This window comes from Lemur catta, chromosome 1, assembly GCF_020740605.2.
Source record: "Lemur catta isolate mLemCat1 chromosome 1, mLemCat1.pri, whole genome shotgun sequence".
NCBI classification, from domain to species: Eukaryota; Metazoa; Chordata; class Mammalia; order Primates; family Lemuridae; genus Lemur; species Lemur catta.
Window position 1 is genome coordinate 96,297,696 of NC_059128.1, and position 20,570 is coordinate 96,318,265.

General features: G+C 48.8%; 1 protein-coding gene across 5 annotated transcripts in view; it reads right to left on the reverse strand.

The window, feature by feature from the left end:
* The window catches only part of MEGF11 (multiple EGF like domains 11), a 340,206-nt gene that overhangs the window by 285,642 nt on the left and 33,994 nt on the right, over positions 1-20,570 (reverse strand). For all 5 annotated transcript variants that reach the window (XM_045541334.1, XM_045541340.1, XM_045541327.1 and 2 more), the window contains exons 2-3: positions 19,942-19,947; positions 447-458 (exon numbers count right to left, since the gene is read on the reverse strand). The gene's annotated coding sequence lies outside the window, so the exon portion shown is untranslated. The remainder of the gene's footprint in view (positions 1-446; positions 459-19,941; positions 19,948-20,570) is intronic.

The following is a 20,570-nucleotide window of genomic DNA, read 5'->3' on the forward strand; positions in this document are numbered from 1 at the left end:
CCGTTTAGGATGACAACACAATGACATAGACTATGCTGCAGCTAGAAGGATTTAGGGTAGACACCAAGTGGGGCTTTTCTAAATGATTTGAGAAAGGCAGGTCCCAGGAAAGATGCTGAATGTCCGTGGGGAGTGGCAAGAACAGAACTGTGCCCTTTGTGACCAAGGAAGGAATGTGGGGGTGGGGTTCCTAATGTGTTTGAAACTAAACCAAGCAAGGTCCCTGGTAGGTACAAAGGGCAAGGAGTAGGGGAAGAAGGGTTGTGGGTGACCATGAGATATCACCCCACAAAATGCAACACCTGAGCTCCTTGCCCACCTGAGACCTACAGAGGGACACTCCAGATGACCTGACAGCCCCCCCCCACCCTGGATCTCAGGACACACACCATCCCCGGTGACTCCATGCACCCACCCTCCACGGCACACTGAGATTCACAACACACCCGCGCCCGGCCCTGGGCACTACCCAGAGCTTCAATTTCCTTTCTATTAGTCCAGGAAGGCTCTAATTTGCATGTCATTTGCATAAATTTGCTTGTTTCAATTCAAAAAAGACCCCCAACTCCAAGCAGGTGAGATAAAATAAATTGGCTTATTTATTATCCCTCCAGCTGCAATTGTATTCCAACCTAACGTCAGGCTTCCTGGAGTGTTCACAGGGGAGATTTTACACCGCAGCCTACAGAGGACCCGCTGGAGATGAGGGGTAGCCTGGTCAGACTTCCAGGGTGGAAGAAAAGCAGTTTTCTTCCCCCAACTGAGGCTGGGTGCAAGATGGAGGGGCTGCCTCTAAAGGAGGGACAGAGCAATTTCACTGTTTCAGCTGTTCCCTAGCCCGCCAAAAAATGAACAACAAGAACCCTCTTTTGTTGTCCCATCTTGCAGAGGGGGACCACAGTCATGTCTGCACCTAGGCTGGAGGAAGCCCTGCTCCTCGGAATGGTCATTTAATTGATTATAGACACACTCTCAAGGCCAAAGCACAAAGGATTCAGCTGACTTTTAGGTCCCTCCTGACTCTAAGCTCCTACAGGGGGTTTTCAATTGATGCTTTGCATCACATAGTTAAGTGGAAAAATCCATTATCTTAACTGCCGGTACCAGAATTCCTCTTAGGGAGGGAACTGTCTCTGGGGGGAAGAAAAGCCTTTGATATATTGCTTGGGGGACCTGGACTCTGAGGGTCTAGGGCAGTAAGGCCAGGCAACCACAGAGGGGCACCACTGGGACGGTGCCAGGGGGGAGCAATCGTCTGATTCATTCTCGGGAGGGGACAGGAAGGCAAGATGGAGTGAAGCCCAGGAGTGATGAGGGGCGAGGTGACAGTGAGAGTCCCTGGTGTCAAGGCAGCCTCAGACCGAGCCATCGACCCAGTTCAGAAGACCCTCACACCACTGTCCATTCCTAGAAACCTGGAGGAGGGCGTGGGAATGACACGTGGGCCATGCCTCATCTAGATTTCGAGGGCGTGGGGGACCCCAGCTGATGCCTGGGCTAGGATCTAAATAAGAAGGCCTACTAAACAGTAGCTCCACAGATGTTGAGGGCTTACTCTGGACAAGGCATGATGCTAAAATCTTCATAAAGATCCTAGGATATAGGTTTTATAATTATCCCAATTTATAGGTGGGAAAAACTGAGGTTCAGAAAGGCTGCATAATCTGCCCAAGGTCACAAGGCTAGGAGGTAACAGAGCTGGGATTTGCCCTCCAGCCTATCGGGCTCTTAACCACCACTGTATACAATACCAGGTAGGCTTGGTTCTTTGAACCTAAGTGACTCACCTAAAATCACCAGCCAGCAGGTAAAATCTTCTGATCCCTGGCAGGGCGCCCTTTTCACTATACCATCCCGCCTCCTTAATATCACAAATATCAAATGATTCTATGGTTTGGTGCTAGCTATCCACTTGGCAAAATGGTACTTGCAGGTGGCGTGATGTAGAGGAACGGGTGTGGGCTTTGGATCAGGAAGACCTGTGTTCTGATGCCAGCTCTGTCACTCTTCCTAGCTGTGTAGACCATGTGACAAGTTATCGAACCTCCCTGGCTGTCAGTTTCTTCATCTGCAAAATGGGAGGACGCGTCCTACCCACTGCCCTCAGGGGTGGTGAGTGTGCAAGGGCTTTGGTGCAGGACAAAGCAGAGCCCGAGGCCACAGGAGCAGAACACGCAGGGTTAAACAAGAAGGAGGAAAGAGAAAGGCTGCAGTGTGACACCCCCCAGCCGGCCAGGCTCATGGAGCAGAGTTCCAGCTCTCTCAGTGGACAGCCCCTGGACCCCCATCGTTGCCAGGCAGAACCCTGTAAAGAAAGCCATTTTCTATTCATCGGAGGGACTGGGTCCTAATCTCTCTCCTCCGTGCGCAGGAAAGTACTTGCGGTGGTGCAGAGCCAGAGTGCCCTGCCCGGCAGGCAGCCTCCACGGCCCATTCACAGCCCTTGGTCACCAAAGGATGGCGTGAACTTCTATTTGTTTTCTCCTCTGCTTCCTGATCCAAAAAAAGACCCAAAGGCTAAAAAATGCTGCTTCTTAAAACAGTTAAATGGCTCACAGCTTCCCTCACCCAGAAAGGAGTTGGCTTTGGAAATGAACATCTCTGCTTTTCATATCCTGATCAATGGCAATCCGTCCCCACCACCACCAACGGGCCCCGCTTCGCCGAGGAGGAACCAGACCGCTTTGCCTTGCCAGAGATGCCAGTCTAATAGGGCAGACACAGCTCCTACCCCCAGGGAACAGCCAGTCCAAGGAGGGAGACGCAGCCCCTGTTCCGGGAAGCTCCCAGTCTGAAAGGAGAGACAGACTCTGCCTTCAGGGAGCTCCCTGTCTGATGGGAGAGACGCAGACTTTCCTTGCCAGACACACGGATCAGATGGGAAAGGCACAGCCCCTGCCATGGGGGAGCTCCTTGCCAGGCAGGAAGACGTGGTCCTGTCCCAGAGAGAGCTACCAGCCTGGAGAAGGAGCCTCAGTCCTGCCTCTGCAGGTCCCCGATCTAAGGGAGGTTCCTATCCCTGAAGATAGTACCATCCAGGGACACCAGCAACACATCAGCCAACCCAGAAATACAGAAGGAGAGTGTTTTGGGTTTGTTTTGTTTAGAAAGTAGAAAGGTAGACAATGAAAGAGAAAGAGAGAGCAACGAGTGACCTCCTCACTAAACTATAACTCAGCTTTTCCAGAGGGAGACGAGGCCCCCAAGCTCTTTCTGTGTTGTTCCTGTTGAATTCTTCAAACTGGCACACGAACCAGCGTCCCACCACGTGAGTCGGGTCAGGGAGAAACGCACATTCTCTGGAGTGGACAAGTGTCAGTGTTCGTGTGAAAAATAAAACTGTGCCCCTCTGCTAGGCTGGCACGGTCACTCCACACACGGGTATGCACGCACACATGCACACACAGGTCCTGCCTGGAAACACGCCTTCGAAGTTCAAAGAGTTGGGATACTTAAGAGTGGCAGGTGCCACCCGGTTTGAACGTGGGAGGAGCACGCAAGAGTGGGGCCCTTCAGTTCTCCCCAAAGCGCCCCGCACACTTCACGTCCACCAAGGCCCCTGCTCTAGTGAGGACCTCACTGTGCCCTGCCCACCATTTTTCTGACCCTTTATCACAAATGTGCCCTTCCCCGGTCTCCTGGAGTTCCTTTTGCCATCTACTATGTCCCCCCCTTGCTGCTGTCTGCTCGGCAGGACCGTCCCCAGGTCACGGAAGCTGCCTTTAGTGGAGGCTCTTGGAAGCCCATCCCAGTGCAGCCAAGGACTGACGAGGACCAGGGCCGAAAGCCCAGCTCCTGTGTTTCCAGACGGAGGCCACAGTGCAATTTCCACTGCGGAGCTCCCTCCCATCAGGCTAGATTAGACTCCACGTACAACTTCATCCCTCACACTCCTCCCAAGAGCACTCTCTCGGTGAATCGCCTGCTCGCAGATCCTGTCTCTAGCTCTGCTTCTAGGGAACCCGCCCTAAGACACCAAGGAAATAAAATGTGGAGTCAGAAAACCTGCGTTCTAATACTTCCTTCTTAACCTGCTAGCTAGGAGACATAAGGCATGTTACTTAAGCTCTCCAAGCCTCAGTTTCCACATCTTTAAAATGGGAGTGATGATAATAATGAGGTGTGAAAATGTTAAATAAAATAATGTATGTGAAAGTATTTTTCACCTGCTAAAAAGCTCTATTGGCAAGACTGTGGCATGACTATCACCAGAGCACTGGAGCAGTGCTGGCCTTAAGGACAGGCAGGGGGTAGAAATCTCTCCAAAGCATGTCTCCCCCTATGGCCTGTTAATTATTCTTCAGCCAGAGGGACTGTCCCATGGGTCAGCACCACGGCAATGCCAAGGACACTCCCAAACATCCCAATCTTCCTGCAACTGGGAAATATTCACTGGAGTGAACCAAACAATCCCTGAATCAACGTAAGTCTTTAAATGCATTTCTATTTTCAGATTAGTATCATGTGTTAACAAACTGTCAGCACACGAAGGTAGGACCCATGCTAAATATACCATTTTAACATTTCGTGAAGATCCTTGGGTACTTTTGATTATGGCAAAAAGTCTGTTCTTTGACTCTAAACCCATTGTGATTCTATGTGTTGTGATCATGTCCTCTCTCAGCTGTTCGGGGGCCCGGACTGAAGCAGACTCACTTGTGTTAATACGGCTGCCCCATTTGATACCCAATAACTGCCTCAATCCCTTCAAAATCTTTCCACTTCATTCATTCCTTTATGCAAGAGAAATCTGTTAAGCACCTACTATGTGCCAGACACTGTTAAGAACAAGAGGTACAATGTTAAGTCAAGTAGGTGCAGACTCTAAACTCAGGAGTTTACAGTCCTCTAGGAGAACAATACAACAGAATACTTACATAAGTATTTAACTACTAACTATAATCCATTTACAGTTGACCCTTGAATAGCAAGAGTAAATAACGGGGACTTGACTTATCTGAGAAGTTCTTGAAGGCCTCCCTAAGGAAGTGACACTTGAGTTGTGCCTTAGCCTGGGTTCCCCTAAAGAAGAACCTGAGACAAAGGCATGCATGTGGGTAGTTTATCTGGGAGGTGATCCCAGAGGGCAAGAGCGAGGTTCAAGGAGAGAAGTGGAGAAGGAAGAACTAACACAAGGACACATTGTGGGGGAGGCCAGTGCCACAGGCAACTGGGCTCAATTCTCCTGGGACTTCCCAGGAGGGTCTCAAAAGTTTCCACTTAGGAAATGAAATGGAGAGGCATTTACCCATCACTGTTGTCCCCTCTGGCTGGGGACAGCCACACTGGTCTTAACTTCCCTACACTTCTATGTCAGTATATGGGTTCCCCCCAGGGTCTCTCACCTGTGTCAGAAAAGCCCTGGGACCAGAAGCAAGAATATGTACAACAGGCCAAGGTGGGGCCCTGTCAGGTTACATCTGTGCAAAGCTGGTCAAAGCCCATACGGAATTAGTCACCACAGCAGGGGCTGGGGTAAGACGTGGGGGTGAGAGGATGTGACGTGAGGCTCAAGAGATGTCAGTATAAGCTGTGACCTGCAAGAAGAGGAAGAGAAGGGTAAGTGGCAGAAGAAGCTTTCCAAGCTGAGGAAACAGTATGTGCAAAGGCCCTGAGGCAGGAGGGAACATAGAGCATTCAGAACACTAAAAGAAGGTCATGTAGCTGGAGCTCAGGGAAAACCAGTGGGGGGCTTGCAGGTGAGGCTGGGAAGGCAGGCAGGTAGCAGACCATGAGGGCCCATAGCAAGAATTTGGGACATTATCCCAAGACTGATAGGAGCTACTGAAGTGTTTTAAGCAGGGTTAAGGAAGAGACCTGCAATAGATTTGTGTGTGGAAAGTCCACTCTACCTACTTGGGTGCAGACAGGTTTAGAGTGGAAAGAATGGCTATTTTGTGACGTCCCAGAAATGTAGCATTCACTCCATCTACTTTCAACCAGGAATTAAGGTGACTAAGACCAAAAACTATTGCCCGTGGCAATTGTAGGTGGATCATGGATTGATGGGGTTTCTTGGAAAGGACATGGTTAAGCTGGGGGCAGGCAGGTCCTAGGAAAGAAAGATGACTGGTCAAACCTAGTAAACATGCTAACAACAGATCTCTGGAAGTAAACCAACGCTGTTTGCTAACCCCAAGTCCTTCTCTGTAGAATGTGTGTCTAGGATTGGTTACAGTAAATAAATATGGAACCCGGCCGGGAGCAGTGGCACATGCCTTTAATCCTAGCACTCTGGGAGGCCGAGGTGGGCGGATTGTTTGAACTCAGGAGTTCAAGACCAGCCTGAGCAAGAGCAAGATCCCGTCTCTACTAAAAATAGAAAGAAATTATATGGACAGCTAAAAGATACATAGAAAAATTAGCCGGGCATGGTGGCATATGCCTGTAGTCCCAGCTACTTTGGAGGCTGAGGCAGAAGGATTGCTTGAGCCCAGAAGTTTGAGGTTGCTGTGAGCTAGGCTGACGCCACGGCACTCTAGCCCGGGCACCAGAGTGAGACTCTGTCTCAATAAATAAATAAATAAGGAACCCTATGCATTTGTGGAGCATGGATCCCTTTGTCACCTATACTATGTAACTATCTGAGTATAAACTGGGCATTTTTCAAAACCAGAAGCTCCTTTCTGTGTAAGTAATGTAGCCACACATCGTTGTTAAAGACCTCGTATGTAAATCTGGGCAGAGGGAGTCCAGAAGTAGGGGAAAAGGCCCTGGTGAGATGCTTAGCGGTCCCAGACCTCTGCCTGTTTCATTTGTACTTCCTGATTACTTGTATTCTGGAAATTATTAGTAAATCTTAATACCGGGCAAGATCTGATTCATGGGAGTCTGATCTGACAATCCAATGCTTTGTGACATCTCAGTAGAGCAATATATTCAGTCTCATCTCCAGGTTCATTAAATGCAAATTTTCTCTGCCTTTGGGGACATTGCTTCTCACAGAGCTGATGTTTTTAGGTTTCAAACTACATTTATAAAGTCTCCAGAATTCCATTGTCCTTCACTGTGTCTTAATGGGTAGCTTAGAGTCTCACATCCCAGCAGGAGTTCAACAGTTCCTCCAAAAAACACCCCGTTAATGAATTCTCCCTTTGCTACCCCCCTCCACAAGGCCCCCAGGTTTCAAGAAATCTTGCCCACAGAACAAGTTACATTTATCAAGAAACAACTGAAATAGTTTTTCCAACTTTAAATTAATCAAAGATATTCATAACTACCAGTTAAGAGCTCAGACCAGCATGAAAACTCCCTACCATGTGAACTTGACAGCATTTAAATAAAAGCAGAAAAAAACGGTCTCTTAACATAGATAAATGTTCCCTGGCGAGGTCGGGGAGAGATTCTTTTTGAAATTTTGGGTATACTTCTTAAAGGGACCCCAGGTTGGAAACCGCTGGCTGCTATATATACGTTTCTTCACATCACTCACTTTGTTCCTGATCTACCATTTCTCTGATCATCTGCAAAGCTCTTCAAGTCCCCCCATAGCTGATGTTCTCCCACCTTAGAACTTTCCGACCCATAAGATCTCAATGTCATTGGCAAAGCCTGAAGCTTCATTCATTGAAGTCACTGCATATTGACTTTCAAATCATGTATAAAAATGTTAAATCATCATCTCTGGAGTAACCCACTGGGTGTGACTCTGAATCCACCCGGGGGCCCTTTTCTCTCCACCTGGATGTCCCCCAGATAGCACAGGGGCCCGGCAACCTCTGCCCGGCCTGAGCTCAGCCTCCCACCCTCCACAGCAGGTGTTCTCCAAAGGAGTGTGAGCAAGGAATCCACGGCACACGGGAAAAAATTAAATCTCCTATTTGTATATCTAAAAACAGAAAAATAATTTTTATTACATATTCAGTGTGCATTGATAAGTAGTAGTACATGTATATACTTTATTGATAAACTTATATATACTGGAGTAGAGCTCAAAACTTGTTCTATGAAGAGCAATGGATAACCCAAAAAATGTAGATATCATTGCTGAAAATATTCTGCTCATCTCCTACCCTTCTCTCCTCTCACCCCCAGTCCCATTGCCCTGGGTATTTTTCCAGCCTCCACCTCCCTCAAATCTCTGCTCTGATGCGGTCTGCTTCAGGCCTCGGCTGGCTCCCCACCCAGTCTCCTGGCTGCATGTTCCAGAGGCCCCTGCACCCTGGCTGGCCTTCCCCTAGGCCCGGACCGTGTCCCCCGGCCGGTTCTAAAGGCTCCCACAGCCCAGGGCCTCTACTTATGATAGTAATTGTGTAGTTAAGACATACCAACAATGTAAAAAAAGTCCCTTGAAATGTTATATAACGTAACCCAAACTAGTAACAATCTAAATATCTATCAGCAGCGATTTGGAAAAAAAAAAAAAAAAAGAATATCGGTATATCTACAAGATAGTCTATTATGCAGTTATTAAAATTTATATCGGGCCGGGCACGGTGGCTCACGCTAATCCTAGCACTCTGGGAGGCTGAGGCGGGAGGATCACTTGAGCTCAGGAGTTCAAGACCAGCCTGAGCAAGAGCGAGACCTCGTCTCTACTAAAAATAGAAAAAAAAAATTACTCGGGCATGATGGAGAGTAGCTTGTGGTCCTAGCTACTTGGGAGGCTGAGGCAGTAGGATCGCTTGAGCCCAGGAGTTTGAGGTTGCAGTGAGCTAGGCTGACGCCATGGCACTCTAGCCTGCTCTAGCCCAGGTGACAGAGAGGGACTCTGTCTCAGAAAAAAAAAAAAATTATATACTCTAGAAATTCCTAATAACATGGGGAAATTCTCAAGCTATAAGATCAAATGCAAAAGCAGGCCTATATACAAATCTATATACAGTATAATCTCAACTATGAATATGTAAATATGCATAGAAAAAAAAAACCTGCAAAGAAACATTCAAAAATGTTCCCCGAGGCTTTCTCTGCCTCATTGACCTGCTCAGCAAGTCTTCACTGATGCTCCGGACGTGTCCGGCACTAAGCTAGACCCTGCTTTATGGGATAATGGTTGATTGGGGTTGTCTATTTTATACATTTGTGTGTTTGTCTAGTTTTCTACAAAGAACAACTTTTACTTCTACATTTACAAAAACAAACAGTGTTTTTCTTGTTAAAGCTTATACTGTGAACCCAAAGACTGCTTTGAAATCTGAATTGCATGTATCGATTCCAGTTTGCTTACAACATTTTTCTACTCCTTGTAAAAATCCCTAGGGGATAATCAGGTATGATTTCTCCTAGAGAAATGATGGTGCTTTTCCTGGGCAGTTATTTTCCCTAGTAATTCAGGAGTCTCACCTCTTATCATCAGTTACCCTTACCCCTCTTAGTTCCAGGGCCCCCTGGAACATGAGTGACAGAGGCTGGGCTAGGCAGCAAAGGGGCTGTGACAGCGGCAGCCAGTCCCTACCTCTACCAGCATCCAGACATAAAAAGGAATTGTACTGCAACAGGAAGGAGTGAAGTTAGACTTAAGACAGAACTTTCCTTTAAGCATGGCAGTTAAACCACAAAGCAGGAAGACTCCTTACTCCAGGGGAGGCTCAGGAGTAGGCAGGGTAAAGCAGGCCCCCTTGGAGGTGAGGGGCTGGTGGATCGCCTCTAAAGGCTCCTTCTAGCCCCAGGATCCCAGCATGCTTCTATGGAGTCTTGGGTGAGGCCAGGTTGTCTCTAGGAATACTGCTACTATGCTCCAAAGCATCCCTCAACCCTCCCCACTGCCAAGCACAAGTGTTTAGACACAGCCCAGGCTGCCCCTGCATGTACACCTCATCCGGGGGGCGGGCAGAGTCAGGACCAGATGGCCTCCACGTGACTCAGGGTCAGGGGAAAGCGTCTCAAAGGAGCAGCCCCAGGTGTGCGATGACAGCCCCAGAACAGAAGCCCTCACAGCCTGGGTAACAGGCATCCATGACTCCTTGGACCCCAGTGAGCCCAAGGTCCACACTGTCCCCCATCCCACCCCAACCCTGGCTCACCCATCCCTCTTCCTTCTTCCTCCAGGCTTAGCCTCAGGATCACAGCCCCCTTCTCCGTTGCTACCTTCCCCTGCTCTCTCCTCTTCCCCTGGCTAAATGTGGGGCTGGAGAGGCTATTCCCAGGCTGCAGAGGAAGCCCCTACCCCAGTGGCTCTCTGAAGGGTGGGGGGTACGGGACGATTTCCCCAGAGAGGGTAGGAGACGCCAGATGGAAACGAGCAGGCAAGGCACACAGGCACACGGGGTACGGAGGCCAAGCGGTGCTGGTGCTGCGTGGGGCGCCATTTACGGGATGAGAGGGCGAAGAGAGGGGCTGTAAAGCCACATAGCAGGTGGGGGAGTCTTACAAAAGAGCCACTGCCACTCTGCCACAGTGCCGCCTCTCCTGCCCTGACGCTGTTCTCCCACGTGGTGTCTTAACACCCTGAAATGTTTCCTGTGGTTGAAAACCTTCTTCCCAGTGGGGTGGGCTGGCTCTTCCCAGGGTCCCAGGAGAAGAGAACTCCAGGAAAAAGGAACAGCAGATGGAGGGCTCAGGCCAGGGTAAGTGCTGATTCCCTAATGTCACACACTCACACACATTATAGACACACACCACAAACATGCACACACACATGCACTCCCCACACATGCACACACAATTACCACACATGTGCACACCCACCATGCGTGTGCACACACATATACATACACAGCATACACATAGCCCACATACACCCTCCACACAGCCATCAGCCATTAGCGTAATCAATGCTCAGTACCTCATTGGCAGCCCATTTGGCCCCTTTTGCTTTTACAGTGAAATATTTAATGGCAGTGGAGAGCAATTGTGCCCGTGGTGAGTGGGCACGATGGCTTCCATGCTAAGGTCAAGCTCCGTTCTCCTTGGTAACAGCCACTCAGACATAATGAGAAAGCAGGGAGTGCCCTGGCCCCTCCAGAGGGACAGAACACGCTGCAGCTGGCCCGGCACACTGCTCCCCAGTCCCCACACCCTCCAGGGCAGCCCTGGCCCCGGCACACCTGCCTCCAGCTCCCCACATCCTGCCCTCCCCACTCTCTCTCCTTCCTCCTGTCTCTGAGCAACAGCGTATCTGATCCCCAACTGTCACCCAACACAGAATTTTGAGGAAGTCCTTCCCTTTCTGGAAGCTTCCTTTGTGCCTGTGGCTGGATTTCCCTCAGGACTGACTGCCAAGCAGGACTGTGCTCCGCTCTCCTGAAGCTCTGGCCCCCAAGGGGAGGCAAGTGCCCTGTCGGAGGGAGATGGCCTGGCCCAGCTGGCACTGAGGCGGACACATAGAGATCACACGTGAACAGTTACAGAAAAAGACACCACTTCCTTTCAGCCTTGCTGACCTGGTCCTTCCACCCTCAAGGGCCTGAAGGAACTGCCCAGAGGCAGCTGGCCACGTGAGAGAGTTGCTATCCCCTACCCACAGCCCACACCCTCTCTTGGCTAAAGAAAGCCCCACACAGAACAGCTTCCTCATCCTCAGTTCACCGTCCGAGGAGAGGGGCTTCAGGAGCCTTAACTCACAAACATCAGCCCCAGTACCCACATACCTTAACCCCTTGCCTCTCTGCCCACCCCCAGCACCCTCCAAAGCTCCTTCCGCAATCCCACCTGCCTGAGCCTGAGCATCGCGCCATTCCCATGCAGGACAGGGGCTGAGACCTTTGTAGAGATCAGAGAGCACGGATCCACTGATTCCAAGGGCCGGCCTCACACGCAGGACACTGTGCAGTACTTACGGAGCACGATGCATCCTCCGTGGCAGAAGGGAAAAGTCACTTTGAATTGCACCCACCACTCTGGTTTCTCAAGAAGCAGCCTGAGTCAGTTTTTGCTCTTTCATTTGGTACTGGCAACTGGGCCTTCTTGTCAGACTCAGGGGTCACAGGGCAGGAGCTGGTACACAAGGTCTAAGCTGCCCTAAATGCAAACTGTGAGTACACGAGGGAGGACCTCTCAGGGCCTCTCCTGTGCCACAATTTGCGTGCTTACAAGAAGGATATGATCCCAAGGAGAACTCTGACCAGAAGACCCCAGAGGGAAACTGAGTCAGGCAGTCACAGCTTTGACCCCAAGCACCTCTGCTCCTTCCTCCCTTCCTCACCAAAATTAACCGAAACAAGACTCTTCAAAGGTTAGAAACAATCTACCCAGATTAGATAGGGCAAAGCGACCAAATAACCAATGCAATGACGCATGCTTCTTACTTGGAAAAACAGCCATATAAGAGACATTTGGGAGACAAAAGAGAAAACTTCAATATGGAGTGGGTATGAGAAGAAATTAGGAGATTATTAATTTTGCTAGTTTCAATAACATCCTTATGATCATGTAGAAAACTGGAGGAGGCGGTTTCTGAAATGTATGCTGACAAAGGAGTAAATATCATGATGTCGTAATTTACCTTAAGATGGTTCTGCAAAAAAGATAATAGATGAAACAAATATAGAAAAAAGTTAACAATTGTTGAATGTAGACTGTGGGTGTATAGATGTTTATTGTACTATTCTTTCTGCTTTTCTATGCCTTTGAAGATTTTCATAATTAAAAGTTAAAACAAATATTTTTTAAAGGAGGAGGAAAGTTATAAAGAACGTTTCCAGGCCTCATGGTGCCAGTAGCAAACCCAGATTTTGGCTGCTGAGTGACTTCTAGTACAAAAGACATGTGCCCTGAAGTCAGAAAGCCCGGGCTCAAGGCCAGTCCAGCCCCTCCTACCTGCCGGAATTTATTCTCTCTGAGCCTCAAGTTATTCTTATCTATAACATGGGAGCAATAAAACCATCCTCGCCGAGTTGCGAGACCTCAATGAACTTGCACATGTGGATGCACACAGCACCCAGTGGGCCCCCAATAAACATTCACTCGTACCCTTTCTTTGCACCTTCCCTCCTCAGGAAGACAGTCGGTCTAGGATGAGACTCAAAATCTAGAGATTTCCATTCTGGGAAGATACTTTTCCCTACTCCTCTTGCTTAGTACAACTCAAAACCCTGGAAATTATATGTAAAACAAACAAAAGAAGACTATGAAACGTGGGCGGAAGAGGCAGAACCAACCAGGAAATTTAAGACCTGAAGAACAATATGATGGTGTGTTCCTTGGGTTGGGTTGGGTAGGGTTTTGTTTTGGGCTTCATATATCCCAGATCTGGGAACTGAAGACAGCAGCAACTCAGAAATGCCAATGGGCACATAGACAAAAAGCACCAACAAAATCCTGCTCTCTCTTATCCAAAGGACTAGGAAGGGGACAGCTTAGCAAGATAAGAAACTTTTAGATAATAGCCACTCTACTGCAGCCAAACACCGACTGTGGCCCCACCAGCAAAGGCCAAGTGGGAAACCCAGACTTCTGTCATCACAAGGCTATACAAGGCACCTCAACATGCCCACTGGGGTGGTATCAGAGAAAGCCAAGAAAGGAACTGGGACTTTCACCCCCTGTAGCTGGTAACACCTTGCCCCCTGCCGTGTTAGTGGAGATCACATTGTGAGGCAGAACTCCTACCCCTGCTCAGCAGAAACACGTAGGTACCCTCACTCTCTGGTGTCAACAGAGGACAGGGGGAATCTAGATTTCTACCTCTACCTGACAGTAATGAGGCAGCCCCACCCCCTTCCCCTGCCAGAGAGTTGTCAGAGAATGAAAAAGGACAATCAATAGATGTCAACTCCAAAATGACAGAGATGTTAGAGCTAACTGACAAAGATTTTAAAACAACCATTATAAAAATGTTTCCTTGAGCACTTATGAACACACTTGAAACAAATGAACAAAACAAAGAATCTCACCAAACAGAAGACCTAAAGGATGAAGTGGAAATATTAGATTTGGAAAGTATAATAACTGAAATAAAAAACTCAGTGGGTGGACTCAGCAGTAGAATGGAGGGGGCACCAGAAAGAACCAATGAACTGGAAGACAAAACAATAGAAATTACCCAATATGAACAACTGAGAGGAAATTAAAAAAGACATGGAGCCTCAGGGGCCTGTGAGACTATAACAAAAGATATAACATTTGTGTCATCAGGAAAGGAGGAAGAGAAAAGAGAAGAAAAGAAAGAAAGCAGGGGCTAAAAAAGTACTCAAAGAAATAATGACTGAAAACTCCACAAATTTGGCAAGAGATATACACTTACAGACTCAGGAGCAAACCCCAAACAAGACAAACCCAAAGAAATCCCTTCAAAGACACATAATAATTGCACTTCTGAAAACTAAAGACAAAGAAAAAAATCTTGAAAGCAACCAGAAATTATTTTTTTAAAAAAAGAACTAAATAAAAATTCTGGAGTTAAAAAAGTACAATAATTCTAGAATGAAAAAATCATTAGAGGGGGGCCCAACAGCACATTTGAGCAGTCAGAAGAAAGAATTAGTAAACATGTAGATAGCTCAATTGAGATTATCTTGTCTGAATGGAACAGAAATAAAAACGAATGAAGAAAAATGACAGAGCCTCAGAGACCTATAATACCCCATGAAGCATGCCAATAAACACACAATGGGAGTCCCAGAAGGAGAGTTGAGAAAAAGGCAGAAAGAATATATAGAGAAAGAATAGCTGAAAACTTCCCAAATTTAATGAAAAATATTAATCTACACACCCAAGAAGCCCAGGGAACTCCAAGCAGGATAACTTTAGAGAGATCCCACACTTAGACACATCATTATCAAACTGTTGAATACAAAGACCAACAGAGACTCTTGAAAGCAGCTACTTATCACATACAAGGGAACCTCGATGAGGTTAACAGCTGTTTTCTCAGCAAAACCACGGAGGCCATAGGGAAGTAGGATGATACATTCAAAATGCTGAATGAAAAAGACTATCAACCTGGAATTCTATCTCCAGCAAATCTATCCTTCAAAAACAAAGAAAATAAGACATTCCAGATAAACAGAAACTGAGATAACTCATAACTAGCAAATCCTCCCTACAAGAAATATTAAAGGGAGTTTTTCAGGCTGAAATGAAATGACACTAGACAGTAACTTGAATCCACAGAAAAATAAGAGCCAGGTGCAGTGGCTCATGCCTATAATCTCAAGCAACTCAGAAGACTGTGTTAGGAGGATCCCTTGAGCCCAGGAGTTGGAGGCTGCAGTGAGCTATGATTGTGCCATTGCACTCCAGCCTCCTGAGTGACAGAGCGAGATGTCTCTAAAAAAGAAAAAAAAAATTAAACAAATAAAGAACATCACTAAATGCAATTACATGGGTAAATATAAAACAGTGTATAAATCTATTTTTGTTGTAACTCTTTTACCAATATGATCTAAAAGACAACTACATAAAGCAATAATTAAAAATCTGTGTTGATGGGCACACAATATATGATGTAATTTGTATGACAACTAACAGTATAAAGAAGGGGGAGAAAATGGAACTTTATAGGAGCCAAGTTTTGTACACTATTGAAATTAAGCTATGTTAAATATATAGAGGAAATATTTAAGATAATTATAAATGAGGAAGGTTAAAGGGATGTAGAAAGAGGTAAGGTTTCTATACTTCATTCGAACTTGTAAAATGACAACACCAGAAAACTGTGAAAAGTTATATATACATAATGAAATGCCTAGAGCAACCACTACAAAGGCTATGCAAAGATATACTAAAGAACATTATAGATAAATCAAAATGTAATTCAAAAAATATTTAAATAACTCCCAAAAAGGCAGAAAAAGAAAAAACATTTAACTGAGCAGAGTTCACTGAAGGGGTTTTAGTGAGGCATGGGCAGGACTGAGGGACTCCACAGCCACGTGAAAACCCTCGGGGACCGCAGTGGTGGGAAGACGTTGCAAAGAGAAGAGAGAAGGGTCGCAGGAGCTGGAGCTGAGGAAGGGGGGAGCTATGAGGGGTGCTGCCCCTGCCAGAGCCCAAGCAGGGAGGAAACACCTGAACCTCTCTCCCGTCCATCCTCCAATGCCCCACAGCGCCCCCCACTGGCCAAACCCAACCCGAAGGTGGAAAGCAGGGGCGCCCACACAAAAGGGAGCTTCTCCCGGGCATAGAGCAGGGCGTGGAAGGGCAAAGGCGGGACGGGTGTGGTAGAGCAAGCGGCAAGGAGAGAGGCTCCGAGAGGCGATTGAGACCCGAAGGATGGAGGACACCTATCACACCACCACTCACACACCAAGAACCACGGCCTGGCACACAGACACAGGACTCGGTACCCAGCTACCCTCTCACCGCTGCCCTCTGTGTTCTCTCATTCCCCTCGGCACAGGCGTGCTGTGTCCCGGGGGCACTGGCTGCAAAAGGGAAGCCAGGGTGCCCCCCTGGCCCTGCCCGGACCTCCAGGAAAGAGAGAAGGTGAAGGAGGGCTTCTCCTCCCAGCGTCACCAACCCTCAGCCCGCAGAGCCCTGCAGCCAGCTGGGCTGGCCCTTCCCTCTGCCTCTGCCACGAGCCCAGTTCTGAAGGTAATTAAATTTCTCTTACTCTTTTTGGCACAGAGCCCCCAACAACACAGGAATGCACTTCCTTCCACCCCCCACTGCAGCGCTTTGCCTGGCCTTCACCCGCAAGCGCGGCATCCCCACGTCAGGGCCCGTCCCCAGAGGCTTGCTGGCAGACGTACTGAGGCAGCAGCCAGCACACAGTCCCTGCTGCCAGGGACTCCCTGCCAGGGACTCCCCTCAGGCACACGGGGAGCACCAACATGCGGGACTGAAGTCGAAGGTTCCAGCAGTTTATCTCAAGCCACAGAACACAGAAGGGACCCAAAGAGAGAAAGAGCCACAGGCTACAGACGGCTGGAGGGAGGGAGGGCAGCCTCCGAGAGGAGGCGGGTGAGCCCCTCCTGCCCCCGCAGGCCTCCCCGCCCTGCAGATCTGCTAGGGAGGGCCAAGAAGCTGTTTGGTGATATCGGGAAATTGCAGATGAAGGACAGGCAGAGAGGAAAGGCCGCAAGAGGTGAAGCCTGCAAGTCCCTGCATTGGGGGAGTGATGGACAAGACAGCTAACTCAGACCTGAAATTAAAAATCAAATTTGCCACCTCATCCTCTCCTGCTCTCTCTGCCCCTCCTTGTGAATAAAATAAATGAAATCAGCCAACTAGATACTTAACGATCATAGCTCACTAAAACTGAAAGGGATCCCAGAGACGAGGCCAACTCTCTGATTTACGGATGGAGAGACCCACAGAGGGAAGCAACATGTCCAAGGTCACACAGAAAGACGGTGGCAGCAGCTGGGCTAGAGCTCCTCAAATCTCCAACACTGAGCTCCTCCTATGTGCCCGGGACTCTTCCAGATGGTGAGGATACAGCAATGAACAAAACAGACAAATTTCTCCCCTCGTGGAGTTGACGATCTAGAGCAACACCACCCAGTAGAACTTTCCGCAACGTTGGTATCTTGATGTCCGATACAGTAGCCACTAACCACACTGGCTTTTGAGCACTTGAAATATGGCTAGTGTGACCAATGGACTGAATTTTTGCTTCACGTATTTTGCAGCTCTGTTGTTTGGTGCACAGACAGAACTTTAGGACTGCGATGTCTCCTTGGAGGAGTGACCCTTTCATCATTATGTAATATCCTTCTCTGTCCCTGGTAATTTTCTTTGCTCTGAAGTCCACTTTTGTCTGATATTGATATAGCCACTCCTGTTTTCTGCTAATTAGTGTTTGCATGGTATATCTTTTTCCATCCAGGAACTGAAACTTTTATTACATTTATTTTTAATTAATTTTAAATAACCACATGTGGCTAGTAGCTGTATTATTGGACAGTGGCATTTTAAAGAATTCAGTTCATCAAGCTCTGCCTCCACCCTGCCCGGAGCTGAGCAGACCTGCTCCTCCACCCAGGGAAACACTGCCAATGAGTGTCCCATGGAACTTTTGGGGGCCCCAAACAGGAGAACCCACCGTCCTCACTATCTAAGGTGGAGAAAGGGACCCTACAATTCCCCTCTTCCTAAACCAAGATGGGTATGCCCAAGGAGCAGAGGAGACAGAATGAGCTGGCCACCTCTGAGGACAAAACTTCATCCCTGTCCTTGCTTCAGGCAAGTGCTCCCTCCCAGCCTGACCCCTTCCGGTTCTGGTCCTCACACCGCAGGGGGCAGGGGGTAAGCTCTTGCTTTCCTGGGTTGGCCGAGGCCTCTTCACCAGCAGCTGGAAATGACACGGCAGAAGGAAAAGGGCAGGGCTCAGGGAGGACGGAAATGGCAGCTTGATTAATTGAGATTACTTCTAGGCAAAGCTGGCCAGGTAGAATCCACGGCTGCCAAGGCCTGCTCAGGCAGAGCGACCTCCCCTCTCCTGGGAGCTCCCACACACCCTCCTTCTCCCTGCATTGTGTTGTCTGTGTTTCTTTGCCATCTCACCCCAAGGCTGGCCTCTCCTCAAGGGCGCCACGATGCTGTGGGCATCCTCACCACACACACGGCACGTGTGGAGGCTGCCCCTTCCTCCTGCAATGACACTGAGCCCAAGGCCCAGCTCAGAGCTGGTGAGAAATGAGTATGTGTTTGCAAAGAAGAAGGGGAGAGGAGCGGTGGGTGCAGAGAAGGAAAAAGGGAAGGATTGCTACCCTGATTCAGCAATGATTGTGCACCGGGGCAGGGGAGCAGGAGGGAGGCCGAAGTACACAGGATGCCCAGGGAAAGGGTCCAAGGTCCTCTTTACCACTGATCTCCAGTTTGGCACTCTAAACCCTCCCACACACTCATACACACTCTCTACAGTCCCTTGCGTTAAGACTATAAAGCTTAATCTGAGTTCTAGTCTCAATGCATTGTGACTTTTCACTGCTTGTCTCTTGGCAGGATCCCAGCATCTCACCTCCCCTAACCCCCGCTTAGTATCCTTGCATTGCTCTCTCCCCTGGGCTCAGAGGGCAGCAGGACCAGGAGCCCCATGCAGGGAGTAGGGAAGGGAGGAGGAGAAAGAGCAGGGAATGGAAATGCCCCACATAGGCCACCTGAGCCCTGGGAACCTCCACATTGCACAGAGCACACCTCCACTTTAATTTACACATCTTATTTCATTTCTTACCAAATAAACTGTCACAATAATACAGGAGCTGATTCAATTCAGGCAGAGCTGCATAGATCACATCAGAAAATGACTCATAGCCTTGATGCGGAAATTGCATTTATCATACAGGCAAATAAAGTGTGAAGATGTACATGCAGGATCAAGGTTTGCCAGTACTGGAGTGTACGATTGACCCAGGGGCCCCCACAAATGAGGCATCAGCAGAGGTTCAAGACAAGGTTGGAATGGAGAGCGGGGGGGAATGTGGAGTCGGGGGCCAGCGAAGGCCAGAGGGCTGGTGTGGACGTGGTCCAGTGGCCGAGGACAGGAGAGGCTCACCAGACACCAGGCCACAGCTCACACCTCCACCGGCGAGGGGGAACGAGGGAGGGAGGGCTACCATCCTGAGAAGACCTGGCAATGGGTCCACATTGGAAATTCATGGCCAATTGCTCCTATAATTTACTGGTCCAGCTGGAGAGATGCATCTTTGAACTCTAGCATGAGACTCTGAAAATCATTCTCAACCCAGGCTCTCCAACCCCTGTCTGAGATGAATTAAAGGGAATTATGCACATAAACCCCACAGATCAAGGGGACACGGCTCTCCTTCAACCGCCTGCAAGGTGATTAGACAGATAGAGTTCATAGCAGAACAGGCACACTCGGGCTGGAAAAATAAAATAAAATAAATTTGAAACGCAGAGATTGATGGGTTCTGTCACAAAGTCTCTCCAAAGCTACAGTCCATAAATTGAAATTCCCACTGATGCTAAGGCAAAGGTGGTAGCTCAGTGGCAGCTGCTGGCCTGGAAGGGTCTTTGCGGGAAGGATGCCAGGTCCCCTTTAGAATCACACACCGTCCAAGTGAGGGGAGACTGCAGCCATCACGTAGGGGGATCCACAAGCCAGGGGAACAGCTTTGGTTCTAAAGCAGCGGTCCCCAATCTTTTTGGCACCAGGGACTGGTTTCATGGAACACAGCTTTTCCATGGAAAGGGGAGGGCAGAGTTCAGGCGGTGATGTGAGTGATGGGGAGCACCTGTAAATACACATGAAGCTTTGCTCGCTTGTCTGCCGCTCACCTCCTGCTATGCGCCCCTCCACCTCCCACCCCCATTCCTAAGTTTCATGGAAGACAATTTTTCTACGGATTGGGGGGGGTGGCGGCAGCGCTCTGTGGCCCAGTCCCTAACAGGCCATGGACCAGTACCTTGGGGATCACCCCAAGGAGGAGACACTGAGGAACAGAAGTGCAGAAGAATGAGGTCACATACAGACCTCCTGCACCCAGAGAGCTTCCCAATCTGGGCCCTGCACCCCCCACAGCAGCACTGTGCGCAGTGCCCGGCACACAGCTGGTGGCGTGCTGGCATGTTTGTGGAAGGCAAGACAAGAAGCTGCCTGCCTTCTAGGGCCCTGCTGAGCAGCTCACCCCAACCTCCTCCTTCTCGGGCACAGCACAGGTCTCAGGCAAGCCAAAGAGGGGAGGCAGTGGACAGGTAAGTCCTAGTTCTGCTCAGACCCTGGTCCAACCTGGAGGCGTGTGACAGTCAGAAGATCAGAACTCTGGGCTAGGTTTTCTAAC